Here is a 14331-nt window from a genome sequence, read left to right as displayed (position 1 = left end):
AGAAATTGTATAGATCGGATCACTATATCATATAGCTGCTATACAAATTGAACGATCGGAATAAAGTTCTTGTAAGGAACCTTTGTATTTGTGAAGGGTGTTATCGCTTCGGTGCAACAGAAGTTAACGTTTTTTCTTGTTTTTTTATGATTTGATCACTCGAAGAAAGTTTGGTTTGATCCAATCATGAGAAAAAAGTCAGTTTTTTTTGTAAAGTATTATGTTTTAATTAAAATTTTGTTTAATTATCTAGGAGCTTCGCAGTTCAAGAGACTGAGTGAAGTATCAGAATTAGATATTAAGTCTCATTTAAATTCTTTGAACATAACCTAACCTATTAAAAAAAAATTCCGAAAACTCAAACTTCTTTGAAGTTGCATCAATTATATTTTTATACTTTTGCAACATGCTGCTACAGAGCATAATAGTTTTGTTCACCTAACGATTGTTTGTATCACCTTAAACAAATCGAGATAGAGTTATATATATATATACCTATATATATATATATATATAAATGATCAGGATGACGGAACTAGAATGACTGTCTGTTCGTCCGTCCGTCCGCGCAAGCTGTAACTTGAATAAAAATTGAGATATCTTGACAAAACCTGGAGAGCTGGTATTGCCGATGGGTGGACCTTGCCACGCCATTAATCTTAATATTAATAAATTAATTAATGTTATTTAGTACAACGAATGGTATTAGGGAGGGGCATCTATGGTTGAACTTTTTTTTAAAAAGTGAGCGTGATCGCGCTCTCTAATAAGTTTATTGTACATATCTCCTAAACCATGCAAGCTATAAAAATCAAATTTGCACAGGGTATTTCAACCCACACTGTGAACATGGGTGAATTTGGATTATAATCCCACCCACCCACTCGCCATATAACGGATTGTTAAAAGCTACTGAAAGTGCGAAAAATCTATAAATAAATGCGCCAGAGGCATGGAATTTTACGAGGGCCCACTTATAGGTTAAAAACCGATATCTCGAAACCTACTCGACCGATTTCAACAAAATTCTTTATGTATAATTACCCTAACATCTCTACTTTATAGTGCGATAATGGGCGAAATCAGACAAAAACCACGCCTGCTTACCATATAACATTATTTTAAATTCCATCTGATTCTTTCCAGTTTACAAATCAAGAAGAAATCAATGTAGCCAGATAAAACTTTGCTTAAATAGTGCATTTGAGGTGTGCCCCTTATGACCAAAATTGTCCAAATCAGAACAAAACTATTGTCGTACTAGACAAGTTTCGTGTCGTTTTTAATGCTTCAGCACCAACGTTAAATAGTTTTTCTCTTAATGATATATCTTGTGCGGCCAACTATTTATTCAGAATTCGTTGAACGATATCGTTTACCGATTCCGAAGATACGCAATTGCTCTCACAGCTGACTTGGAAAAGATGTTTCGCCTGGTTTTGGTAGCACTGGAGGATAGAGATATCCAGCGTATCGTATGGCGCGAATCACCGAACGAGGTTATTAAAATTTATGAGCTTACGACGGTCACGTGGGCATATAGCCCATAACATACAGTGCGATGCTAGCGCTGCAGCAGTGTGTAACTATAGATTGATGAGCGACCATAAGTAAGCTGAGTCGGCATGCTCTGCTATTCTTTCATAATTTTTCATAGACTACTTTGTTACTAGCCGTACTGCCGTGGAAGAAACAGTCACTTTAGCCAAGAATGTATCCATTATATTGTCGACAAGCTGTTTTAGACTTCGGAAGTGGAACACAAATAGAGCCGCCGGTTTGGCGAAAATTGGAGAATCATTTTCTCTACATGAATGCTATATTGACGCGCCTATAGTGCTAGGGTTGCTTTGGGACCCAGTATGTGATGAGCTTTGTTTAAAGTATACTAAAACATTATGATGAAATGCCGATGATGCGATGAGTTCTTAGTGATGTGGCCCAACTCTACGACCCCCACGGGATTTCTGGCCCCAGTCATTATACCGGGAAAGGTATTTATACAGACTCTTTGGTCCGCAAGTATATCTTGGGATACTCCACTATCTGAAGATCCCTGCCATATTTGGTCTAAATTTTGCGATGACTTATAAACTCTCGACAAGATTCGTGTACCTAGATGGTTTGAGATGAATGCAACGAATCTTATTACTCTCTATGAATTTTGTGATGGCAGTCAGAAGACCTACGCTGCGGAGGTTTACGCTCGCACTAACAACATTGATGAACAATGTCCATTATCATTTCTCACCGCGCGAATAAAAATCCCACCGCTGAATGGCGCTACAATTTCTTGACTAGATCTATGTGGAGATCTCCTACTAGTCAAGACGATTTGTAATGTTTGCAGAGCGATAAGTTTGGAGGATGCCTCTGTGTACCTACTGACGGACTCCAGTATTGCCTAGTGCTGGCTGTGCAAACAGCCAACGTTGTTAAAACCATACTAAAAGTACAATATGTTGACCACAGGGTTCGGCAAATGCAAGAATTAACATCTGTAGATTGGTGGCATTATGTACATTCAGAACAGAATCCAGCAGATTGCGCTGTGGTGGTGAGTCCATCAGAGTAGCTGAACCACCATTTATGGTGGAGAGGTCCTGATTGGTTACGTCAGAAAGCAAGCCCGTTTGACCAGGCACCTGAGTTACAAGCAGATTAACGTGTTACAGAGCAGAGTGAAGAGGGGGTCAAAGTTTTAGGCTAGAGTTTGGCTACTTGTACATCAAAATTATATCGACACCCTTCACGGCGGAACACAGCTAATGCTACAGACTCAACGCTACCGCTATTGAATTCTTCATACAGGCAAATTGTACGCAGTTTAATATATAAATGTGGGATTTGCAGAAGACATCGTGAAGTTAACATTACTCAAAAGATGGTATCATTACCTCGACAATAGGTTCGCGTATTTCAGCCATTTATGGTGTCAGATGTAGACTACTGCGATCCTTTTCACTGCGCATTTGCACTAAAAGATCTCGCAGTACAGTGAAAACTTATCTGTCAGTTTTCGTATGTATGGCTACCTAAGCTGTGCACATCAAATTTGTGGATGATGGCATCTATAGACGCTTTCACGCGTTTTGTTAGTCTACGCGGCCTGTTCCGCTGCATGGCACAGTGAACACAATCAACAACATCTTGCCAATATTGGCAATTTTTAATACGTAGTGTCTCCATCAAAGTGGATTGTGGAAGGCAGCTGTAATGTCCGAACGACATTTGGTACGCGTCGCAGGTAACCAAGCGATGTGACATTGGAAATTACAGACAGAGGTCCATCCTGGCAGTGATGGCCTGGTACGAAACGCAACGTTGATTACTTCTTATGGAACGTATTTTCTATTTTTTCATATCACATGATGTTCCCTGTCCAAAGTGTTTCTTTATTATTGTACCTATCATTTCTTAGTTCACTTATTTGCTTCATAGATAAATCCGAAATGATCCGAAACTCCTCTCTTTGGCTTCTGAGAGAGCTCATGAACTTTCAGTGCTGCCAAAAATAAACCACGAGTTCATGAGCTACTGAACAGATGACAAGCAAAACAACGAACTACCACTAAGAATCCCGCAGAAATAAATTGCTAAATCAGTGGGTTATTTGTGAGATCAGATCTTTTAGTGACTTTTACGTGTGTTTCTAATCTTTATTTAAAGAGATTTAATATAGCTTTGAATTTAATAAAGAGCGTGTATTTTGTCGCAGAGTATTGTTTTGCTTAGCAGTATATAGTCAACGTATATACATATTTTGGCCAGAATTCCCAGCAAATGTTATGTAAACTTTGACTTCCGAATAAATTATCGAAACATATTTGTTTAATCAGTATATAAAAACTAAGTAATGTTCATGTTTAACTTATTTAAAACTTGTAATATTGTTTTGAAATATTAAAATATTTTGTTAAATTTAGTTTTAAAAGTTAATTTAGAAAATCTTTTGTGATTAAAATATACATGTACATATATTTAGAAGTCATATAGGATATCTAGCTTGTTAAACTAATTTTAATTATGTATATTTTTCTGTAAAATGAAAACCGAAAAATACCCAAAAAATACATTAAAAAATCTCAAAAGTTATTTCTTTTCCTAGTGGCACCACTGTCAAATGGTATACAAAATGTGGACTTTGACAGCGCTCTCTCAAATCAAAGAGTTTCGGATCATTTTATTCATGATTTGCTTTAAGTATTGTACTATTTCTGTAAGAGTTCTGTTCTTCTTTGTATCGCCGCAATAAATATACTTGTTTTCAAATTTAGTCTTGCGTTTTATTGTACAAACTTAGTAAAACTAATTTAGCCAATGACCTAAAATGTGTGTTAATAAAATACAAATTTGATTGTAACCCACTCAAGATTTCGTTTAACAATGAATGTAGAATTCTTTCGCAATAACTAAGTTTTGCCTACATCTGAAGGTATTTTCAAGGTTTGATCCTGGAAAATTGCCAGAGTATGAAATGTTTAGTTACACTCGAACTTAGCCCCCCCCTTACTTGTTGGAGTAACATTTTTTTAAACATTTTTATTTTATTACAAATTGCAATGTATCGACTTTTAATTTTGGTGACCAATCCATTACACATACATGCATCAAATATGATTTTACAGCTTTCAGTCAGTGTTTTGGATCATTGTCATACTGAAAAATTCCCTGCAACGGCACCTCATCTTAAGAATGAATATATTAAAAAAATTTTCTACATTTATAAAGAAAATTAGTATATTAAATAAGTCATTGATAATTTAAATATATCAAAAAACTTAAAAAAAGTATTTCGTCTATTTTCGTTTGTTTGTTATAAGGAATGAAATTGTGCAACATTTAATATTGAAGTTTTACACTAGGATATCCGCAAAATGTTGGTGAACTTCATCAACGCTTAACCCATTGACTGTACTATTAAGAAAATTAATGTACAGTTAAATGGTTGTTTAATTAATATAAATATGTTTAACAAAATAAATGTCTTATTATAACTAATAGCAAGTTTACCCGAAACGATGGTAATTGGTGCAAAATCAGTAATTTTTTTGTGAATTTTACACACACAGTCAAAATCTCTTTATTCAAAACAATAGTGCATTAACTATGACATTCGAAGAATGATGTATACAATTTTCACGAATAACTATTAAACCAAAAGTTAATTTTCGTTGCACCGAAGCTATTATACCCTTCACAAATATGTTACAAAATATTTGATAAAAGAACTTGATTTTGATCTGACTTCTACAGCTATATGCAATAGTAGTCAGATATCGTTTCCGACAAATGAACAGCTTCTTGGACAGAAAAGGACGTGTGCAAAATTTATGATCGATATCTCATCAGCTGAGGGGCTAGTTTGCGTATATAAAGAAAAAGCGACATGGTTATATCGACTCAGCTCGTCGTGCTGATCCTTCTGGGTGCTAAAAGCTTTGTGGCAAACTTAATATACCCTGTTCAGGGTATAAAAATATGGCAATAGTAGTATTTATTCGAACGTATCTAGGAAAAAAATAGAATTGCGTCGACCTTATAACTTGGTGCTAAATCATCCGAAATGAAAAGATCAGGGTTCACTCGTTAAATGTGTTCTCCTGGTAACGCCGATAGGGTTTAGGGGGGAATTTAAATGTTTAATGTTTTTGGAATACTTCAAAGGGAATTAGCAAGGAAGGGCTAAGTTTAACTGTAACCGAACATTTTACACTCTTGCGACTTGCAAGGATCAAAAGAGGGAAAATTCCTTCAGGTGTTAGAAAAACTTTATATTAAACAAGTGAGTAATTAATTTCAAAAAAAAAAAATATCACATATTTTAACCAAACTGAACGTTTTAAATACAGGTGGAAAAACGGAAATCATTTTATGGGGCATTTATTTTCACCTTATTCAGCTATACTCGAGAACACATTTTGAAGCAATTTTATATATAATATAATATAAATAATACTCACTGACCGAAATATTCGGCATAAAACTTGTTAGAATACGAAAATCATTATGAGTTGTATATGGGAGTTGGGAGTAATATTGGCCCGATTTTATAAATTTTTACAAATACCACACACTACTAACACACCACAGACTAATAAAATGCTGTCAGGGTTTCATTAAGGTACCCTCATACCATAACTAATCATATGGAATAAAGTCTGCTGGAGGTTCGAAAATCCTGATATTAATTATATGGGGGCTAGGTCAAGTTTTCGCCCAATTGTATCCATTTTAGGCATATCCATATGTACATAATATGTAGTTCATCTGTCGTAGGTAAGTAAATTTCAACAATGTAAGGAAATGCTAGAAAGACTTATTATCAGCAAGTTTGGTCGATTTAGTATGAAGAGTTTGTGAGAAAAAAAAGTTTACTACTATAGGTGCCGTGACACGTTCACTTTTAAAAAGTTTTAAATTATTAAAATTCAATGTAGTGTACTAAATTACTGTTTTGTATCTTAATTTGTGGCTCAGTTGTAGCACTTTGTAATTTTCACTTAACAACATTTTTTAATCATGGTAATGACCCAATTATTGCATTATTACAGCTATATTACATGTTCCAACAGAGTATAATAGTTTTGTTCACCTAATGGTTATTTGTAACACCTCAATAGTTATACACTATAAATCAGTCACAAGAAATCAGAACAAAACTATGCAGTTAGTTAAATTGGCTTGGGTAATAAATTCCGAAACAGAATTGTTTTAGAATAATTCAACATTTCAAACTATAGAGCAAATAGAGGAGAAATTGTATTTTGTTCTTTTGAATTTTATCAAACTTGCGCTTGTGAATGTCTTAAAGAAATACGTCAATTTAAATTTAGTAAGGTGTCACTTATTTTCTATTGAATAAAAACCCTCTTTAACAAAATTCTAGTACTAAAAAAGATTTAATGATGAAAATTGGCACAATAGTTTTTTGCAATCTATAATCAATAGAGAATTATTTTTACCTAAAAAAAACTTAATTTTGATTAAGACACCTTAATTTAGGCTAGAACCGTCATGGTGCCCGCGGGCAATAGGCACTAAGTAATGGGACGATAACTGGACTCTAAGCTTATTTTTATACCCTGAAGAGGGTATATTAAGCTTTTCACGAAGTTTGTAACATCAAAAAGTAAACGGCGGAGACCCTATAAAGTTTATATGTACAAGTATGCAAATGATCACCGTGACGAGCTGAGTTTATTTAGCTATGCCCGTTTGTCTATATATTCGCGAACTAGTCCCTCAGTTTTTGAGAAATCGATCTGAAATTTTGAACACGTCTTTTCCTCCCAAATAAACTGCTCATTTGTCGGAATCAAGTGCTTGTATGGAAAACTTTTTCATTTGACGAGATATCTTCACGAAATTTGGCATGGACTATTATTTAAGACAATAATTCAATCTCCGAAAAAATTGTATAGATCAAATGACTGTAGCATATAGCTGCCATACAAACTGAACGGTCGGAATCAATGGCTTGTATAGAAAACTCTTTCATTTGACGAGGTATCGTAACGAACGTTTGGCATGAGTTATTTTCTAAGACAACAATGTTTTCTCCGCAGAAATTGTATAGATCGGATCACTATATCATATAGCTGCTATACAAATTGAACGATCGGAATAAAGTTCTTGTAAGGAACCTTTGTATTTGTGAAGGGTGTTATCGCTTCGGTGCAATAGAAGTTAACGTTTTTTCTTGTTTTTTTATGATTTGATCACTCGAAGAAAGTTTGGTTTGATCCAATCATGAGAAAAAAGTCAGTTTTTTTTGTAAAGTATTATGTTTTAATTAAAAATTTGTTTAATTATCTAGGAGCTTCGCAGTTCAAGAGACTGAGTGAAGTATCAGAATTAGATATTAAGTCTCATTTAAATTCTTTGAACATAACCTAACCTATTAAAAAAAAATTCCGAAAACTCAAACTTCTTTGAAGTTGCATCAATTATATTTTTATACTTTTGCAACATGCTGCTACAGAGCATACTAGTTTTGTTCACCTAACGATTGTTTGTATCACCTTAAACAAATCGAGATAGAGTTATATATATATATACCTATATATATATATATATATAAATGATCAGGATGACGGAACTAGAATGACTGTCTGTTCGTCCGTCCGTCCGCGCAAGCTGTAACTTGAATAAAAATTGAGATATCTTGACAAAACCTGGAGAGCTGGTATTGCCGATGGGTGGACCTTGCCACGCCATTAATCTTAATATTAATAAATTAATTAATGTTATTTAGTACAACGAATGGTATTAGGGAGGGGCATCTATGGTTGAACTTTTTTTTAAAAAGTGAGCGTGATCGCGCTCTCTAATAAGTTTATTGTACATATCTCCTAAACCATGCAAGCTATAAAAATCAAATTTGCACAGGGTATTTCAACCCACACTGTGAACATGGGTGAATTTGGATTATAATCCCACCCACCCACTCGCCATATAACGGATTGTTAAAAGCTACTGAAAGTGCGAAAAATCTATAAATAAATGCGCCAGAGGCATGGAATTTTACGAGGGCCCACTTATAGGTTAAAAACCGATATCTCGAAACCTACTCGACCGATTTCAACAAAATTCTTTATGTATAATTACCCTAACATCTCTACTTTATAGTGCGATAATGGGCGAAATCAGACAAAAACCACGCCTGCTTACCATATAACATTATTTTAAATTCCATCTGATTCTTTCCAGTTTACAAATCAAGAAGAAATCAATGTAGCCAGATAAAACTTTGCTTAAATAGTGCATTTGAGGTGTGCCCCTTATGACCAAAATTGTCCAAATCAGAACAAAACTATTGTCGTACTAGACAAGTTTCGTGTCGTTTTTAATGCTTCAGCACCAACGTTAAATAGTTTTTCTCTTAATGATATATCTTGTGCGGCCAACTATTTATTCAGAATTCGTTGAACGATATCGTTTACCGATTCCGAAGATACGCAATTGCTCTCACAGCTGACTTGGAAAAGATGTTTCGCCTGGTTTTGGTAGCACTGGAGGATAGAGATATCCAGCGTATCGTATGGCGCGAATCACCGAACGAGGTTATTAAAATTTATGAGCTTACGACGGTCACGTATGGTAAGGCATATAGCCCATAACATACAGTGCGATGCTAGCGCTGCAGCAGTGTGTAACTATAGATTGATGAGCGACCATAAGTAAGCTGAGTCGGCATGCTCTGCTATTCTTTCATAATTTTTCATAGACTACTTTGTTACTAGCCGTACTGACGTGGAAGAAACAGTCACTTTAGCCAAGAATGTATCCATTATATTGTCGACAAGCTGTTTTAGACTTCGGAAGTGGAACACAAATAGAGCCGCCGGTTTGACGAAAATTGGAGAATCATTTTCTCTACATGAATGCTATATTGACGCGCCTATAGTGCTAGGGTTGCTTTGGGACCCAGTATGTGATGAGCTTTGTTTAAAGTATACTAAAACATTATGATGAAATGCCGATGATGCGATGAGTTCTTAGTGATGTGGCCCAACTCTACGACCCCCACGGGATTTCTGGCCCCAGTCATTATACCGGGAAAGGTATTTATACAGACTCTTTGGTACGCAAGTATATCTTGGGATACTCCACTATCTGAAGATCCCTGCCATATTTGGTCTAAATTTTGCGATGACTTATAAACTCTCGACAAGATTCGTGTACCTAGATGGTTTGAGATGAATGCAACGAATCTTATTACTCTCTATGAATTTTGTGATGGCAGTCAGAAGACCTACGCTGCGGAGGTTTACGCTCGCACTAACAACATTGATGAACAATGTCCATTATCATTTCTCACCGCGCGAATAAAAATCCCACCGCTGAATGGCGCTACAATTTCTTGACTAGATCTATGTGGAGATCTCCTACTAGTCAAGACGATTTGTAATGTTTGCAGAGCGATAAGTTTGGAGGATGCCTCTGTGTACCTACTGACGGACTCCAGTATTGTCTAGTGCTGGCTGTGCAAACAGCCAACGTTGTTAAAACCATACTAAAAGTACAATATGTTGACCACAGGGTTCGGCAAATGCAAGAATTAACATCTGTAGATTGGTGGCATTATGTACGTTCAGAACAGAATCCAGCAGATTGCGCTGTGGTGGTGAGTCCATCAGAGTAGCTGAACCACCATTTATGGTGGAGAAGTCCTGATTGGTTACGTCAGAAAGCAAGCCCGTTTGACCAGGCAGCTGAGTTACAAGCAGATTAACGTGTTACAGAGCAGAGTGAAGAGGGGGTCAAAGTTTTAGGCTAGAGTTTGGCTACTTGTACATCAAAATTATATCGACACCCTTCACGGCGGAACACAGCTAATGCTACAGACTCAACGCTACCGCTATTGAATTCTTCATACAGGCAAATTGTACGCAGTTTAATATATAAATGTGGGATTTGCAGAAGACATCGTGAAGTTAACATTACTCAAAAGATGGTATCATTACCTCGACAATAGGTTCGCGTATTTCAGCCATTTATGGTGTCAGATGTAGACTACTGCGATCCTTTTCACTGCGCATTGGCACTAAAAGATCTCGCAGTACAGTGAAAACTTATCTGTCAGTTTTCGTATGTATGGCTACCTAAGCTGTGCACATCAAATTGGTGGATGATGGCATCTATAGACGCTTTCACGCGTTTTGTTAGTCTACGCGGCCTGTTCCGCTGCATGGCACAGTGAACACAATCAACAACATCTTGCCAATATTGGCAATTTTTAATACGTAGTGTCTCCATCAAAGTGGATTGTGGAAGGCAGCTGTAATGTCCGAACGACATTTGGTACGCGTCGCAGGTAACCAAGCGATGTGACATTGGAAATTACAGACAGAGGTCCATCCTGGCAGTGATGGCCTGGTACGAAACGCAACGTTGATTACTTCTTATGGAACGTATTTTCTATTTTTTCATATCACATGATGTTCCCTGTCCAAAGTGTTTCTTTATTATTGTACCTATCATTTCTTAGTTCACTTATTTGCTTCATAGATAAATCCGAAATGATCCGAAACTCCTCTCTTTGGCTTCTGAGAGAGCTCATGAACTTTCAGTGCTGCCAAAAATAAACCACGAGTTCATGAGCTACTGAACAGATGACAAGCAAAACAACGAACTACCACTAAGAATCCCGCAGAAATAAATTGCTAAATCAGTGGGTTATTTGTGAGATCAGATCTTTTAGTGACTTTTACGTGTGTTTCTAATCTTTATTTAAAGAGATTTAATATAGCTTTGAATTTAAGAAAGAGCGTGTATTTTGTCGCAGAGTATTGTTTTGCTTAGCAGTATATAGTCAACGTATATACATATTTTGGCTAGAATTCCCAGCAAATATTATGTAAACTTTGACTTCCGAAAAAATTATCGAAAGATATTTGTTTAATCAGTATATAAAAACTAAGTAATGTTTGTTGAAATATTAAAATATTTTGTTAAATTTAGTTTTAAAAGTTAATTTAGAAAATCTTTTGTGATTAAAATATACACGTACATATATTTAGAAATCATATAGGATGTCTAGCTTGTTAAACTAATTTTAATTATGTATATTTTTCTGTAAAATGAAAACCGAAAAATACCCAAGAAATACATTAAAAAATCTCAAAACTTATTTCTTTTCCTAGTGGCACCACTGTCAAATGGTATACAAAATGTGGACTTTGACAGCGCTCTCTCAAATCAAAGAGTTTCGGATCATTTTATTCATGATTTGCTTTGAGTATTGTACTATTTCTGTAAGAGTTCTGTTCTTCTTTGTATCGCCGCAATAAATATACTTGTTTTCAAATTTAGTCTTGCGTTTTATTGAACAAACTTAGTAAAACTAATTTAGCCAATGACCTAAAATGTATGTTAATAAAATACAAATTTGATTGTAACCCACTCAAGATTTCGTTTAACAATGAATGTAGAATTCTTTCGCAATAACTAAGTTTTGCCTACATCTGAAGGTATTTTCAAGGTTTGATCCTGGAAAATAGCCAGAGTATGAAATGTTTACTTACACTCGAACTTAGCCCCCCCCCCCCCCCCCCCCCTTACTTGTTGGAGTAACATTTTTTTAAACATTTTTATTTTATTACAAATTGCAATGTATCGACTTTTAATTTTGGTGACCTATCCATTACACATACATGCATCAAATATGATTTTACATCTTTCAGTCAGTGTTTTGGATCATTGTCATACTGAAAAATTCCCTGCAACGGCACCTCATCTTAAGAATGAATATATTCATTACGCTATAATGTAACGATATATAGGGCAGTTGAAAATTTTTTTCTACATTTATAAAGAAAATTAGTATATTAAATAAGTCATTGATAATTTAAATATATCAAAAAACTTAAAAAAAGTATTTCGTCTATTTTCGTTTGTTTGTTATAAGGAATGAAATTGTGCAACATTTAATATTGAAGTTTTACACTAGGATATCCGCAAAATGTTGGTGAACTTCATCAACGCTTCATCCATTGACTGTACTATTAAGAAAATTAATGAACAGTTAAATGGTTGTTTAATTAATATAAATATGTTAAACAAAATAAATGTCTTATTATAACTAATAGCAAGTTTACCCGAAACGATGGCTGTCAAATTATACAGTCAGCAGTCAAATTATACAGCAGTCTGGCAAATAACCTCCCAGACAAAAAAGGTGCAAAATCAGTAATTTTTTAGTGAATTTTACACACACAGTCAAAATCTCTTTATTCAAAACAATAGTCCATTAAAGTATGACATTCGAAGAATGATGTATACAATTTTCACGAATAACTATTAAACCAAAAGTTAATTTCCGTTGCACCGAAGCAATTATACCCTTCACAAATATGTTACAAAATATTTAATAAAAGAACTTGATTTTGATCTGACTTCTACAGCTATATGCAATAGTAGTCAGATATCGTTTCCGACAAATGAACAGCTTCTTGGGTAGAAAAGGACGTGTGCAAAATTTATGATCGATATCTCATCAGCTGAGGGGCTAGTTTGCGTATATAAAGAAAAAGCGACATGGTTATATCGACTCAGCTCGTCGTGCTGATCCTTCTGGGTGCTAAAAGCTTCGTGTCAAACTTAATATACCCTGTTCAGGGTATAAAAATATGGCAATGGTAGTATTTATTCGAACGTATCTAGGAAAAAAATAGGATTGCGTCGACCTTATAACTTGGTGCTAGATCATCCGAAATGAAAAAATCAGTGTTCACTCGTTAAATGTGTTCTCCTGGTAACGCCGATAGGGTTTAGGGGGGAATTTAAATGTTTAATGCTTTTGGAACACTTCAAAGGGAATTAGCAAAGAAGGGCTAAGTTTGACTGTAACCGAACATTTTACACTCTTGCGACTTGCAAGGATCAAAAGAGGGAAAATTCCTTCAGATGTTAGAAAAACTTTATATTAAACAAGTGAGTAATTAATTTCAAAAAAAATATCACATATTTTAACCAAACTGAACGTTTTAAATACAGGTGGAAAAACGGAAATCATTTAATGGGTCATTTATTTTCACCTTGTTCAGCTATACTCGAGAACACATTTTGAAGCAATTTTATATATAATATAATATAAATAATACTCACTGACCGACATATTCGGCATAAAACTTGTTAGAATACGAAAATCATTATGAGTTGTATATGGGAGTTGGGAGTAATATTGGCCCGATTTTATAAATTTTTACAAATACCACACACTACTAACACACCACAGACTAATAAAATGCTGTCAGGGTTTCATTAAGGTACCCTCATACCATAACTAATCATATGGAATAAAGTCTGCTGGAGGTTCGAAAATCCTGATATTAATTATATGGGGGCTAGGTCAAGTTTTCGCCCAATTGTATCCATTTTAGGCATATCCATATGTACATAATATGTAGTTCATCTGTCGTAGGTAAGTAAATTTCAACAATGTAAGGAAATGCTAGAAAGACTTATTATCAGCAAGTTTGGTCGATTTAGTATGAAGAGTTTGTGAGAAAAAAAAGTTTACTACTATAGGTGCCGTGACACGTTCACTTTTAAAAAGTTTTAAATTATTAAAATTCAATGTAGTGTACTAAATTACTGTTTTGTATCTTAATTTGTGGCTCAGTTGTAGCACTTTGTAATTTTCACTTAACAACATTTTTTAATCATGGTAATGACCCAATTATTGCATTATTACAGCTATATTACATGTTCCAACAGAGTATAATAGTTTTGTTCACCTAATGGTTATTTGTAACACCTCAATAGTTATACACTATAAATCAGTCACAAGAAATCAGAACAAAACTATGCAGTTAGTTAAATTGG

This window comes from Bactrocera oleae, chromosome 5 (assembly GCF_042242935.1).
Source record: "Bactrocera oleae isolate idBacOlea1 chromosome 5, idBacOlea1, whole genome shotgun sequence".
In the NCBI taxonomy this organism is placed as follows: Eukaryota; Metazoa; Arthropoda; class Insecta; order Diptera; family Tephritidae; genus Bactrocera; species Bactrocera oleae.
The sequence above is the reverse complement of the archived record's forward strand: the minus strand, read 5'-3'. Positions refer to the sequence as shown.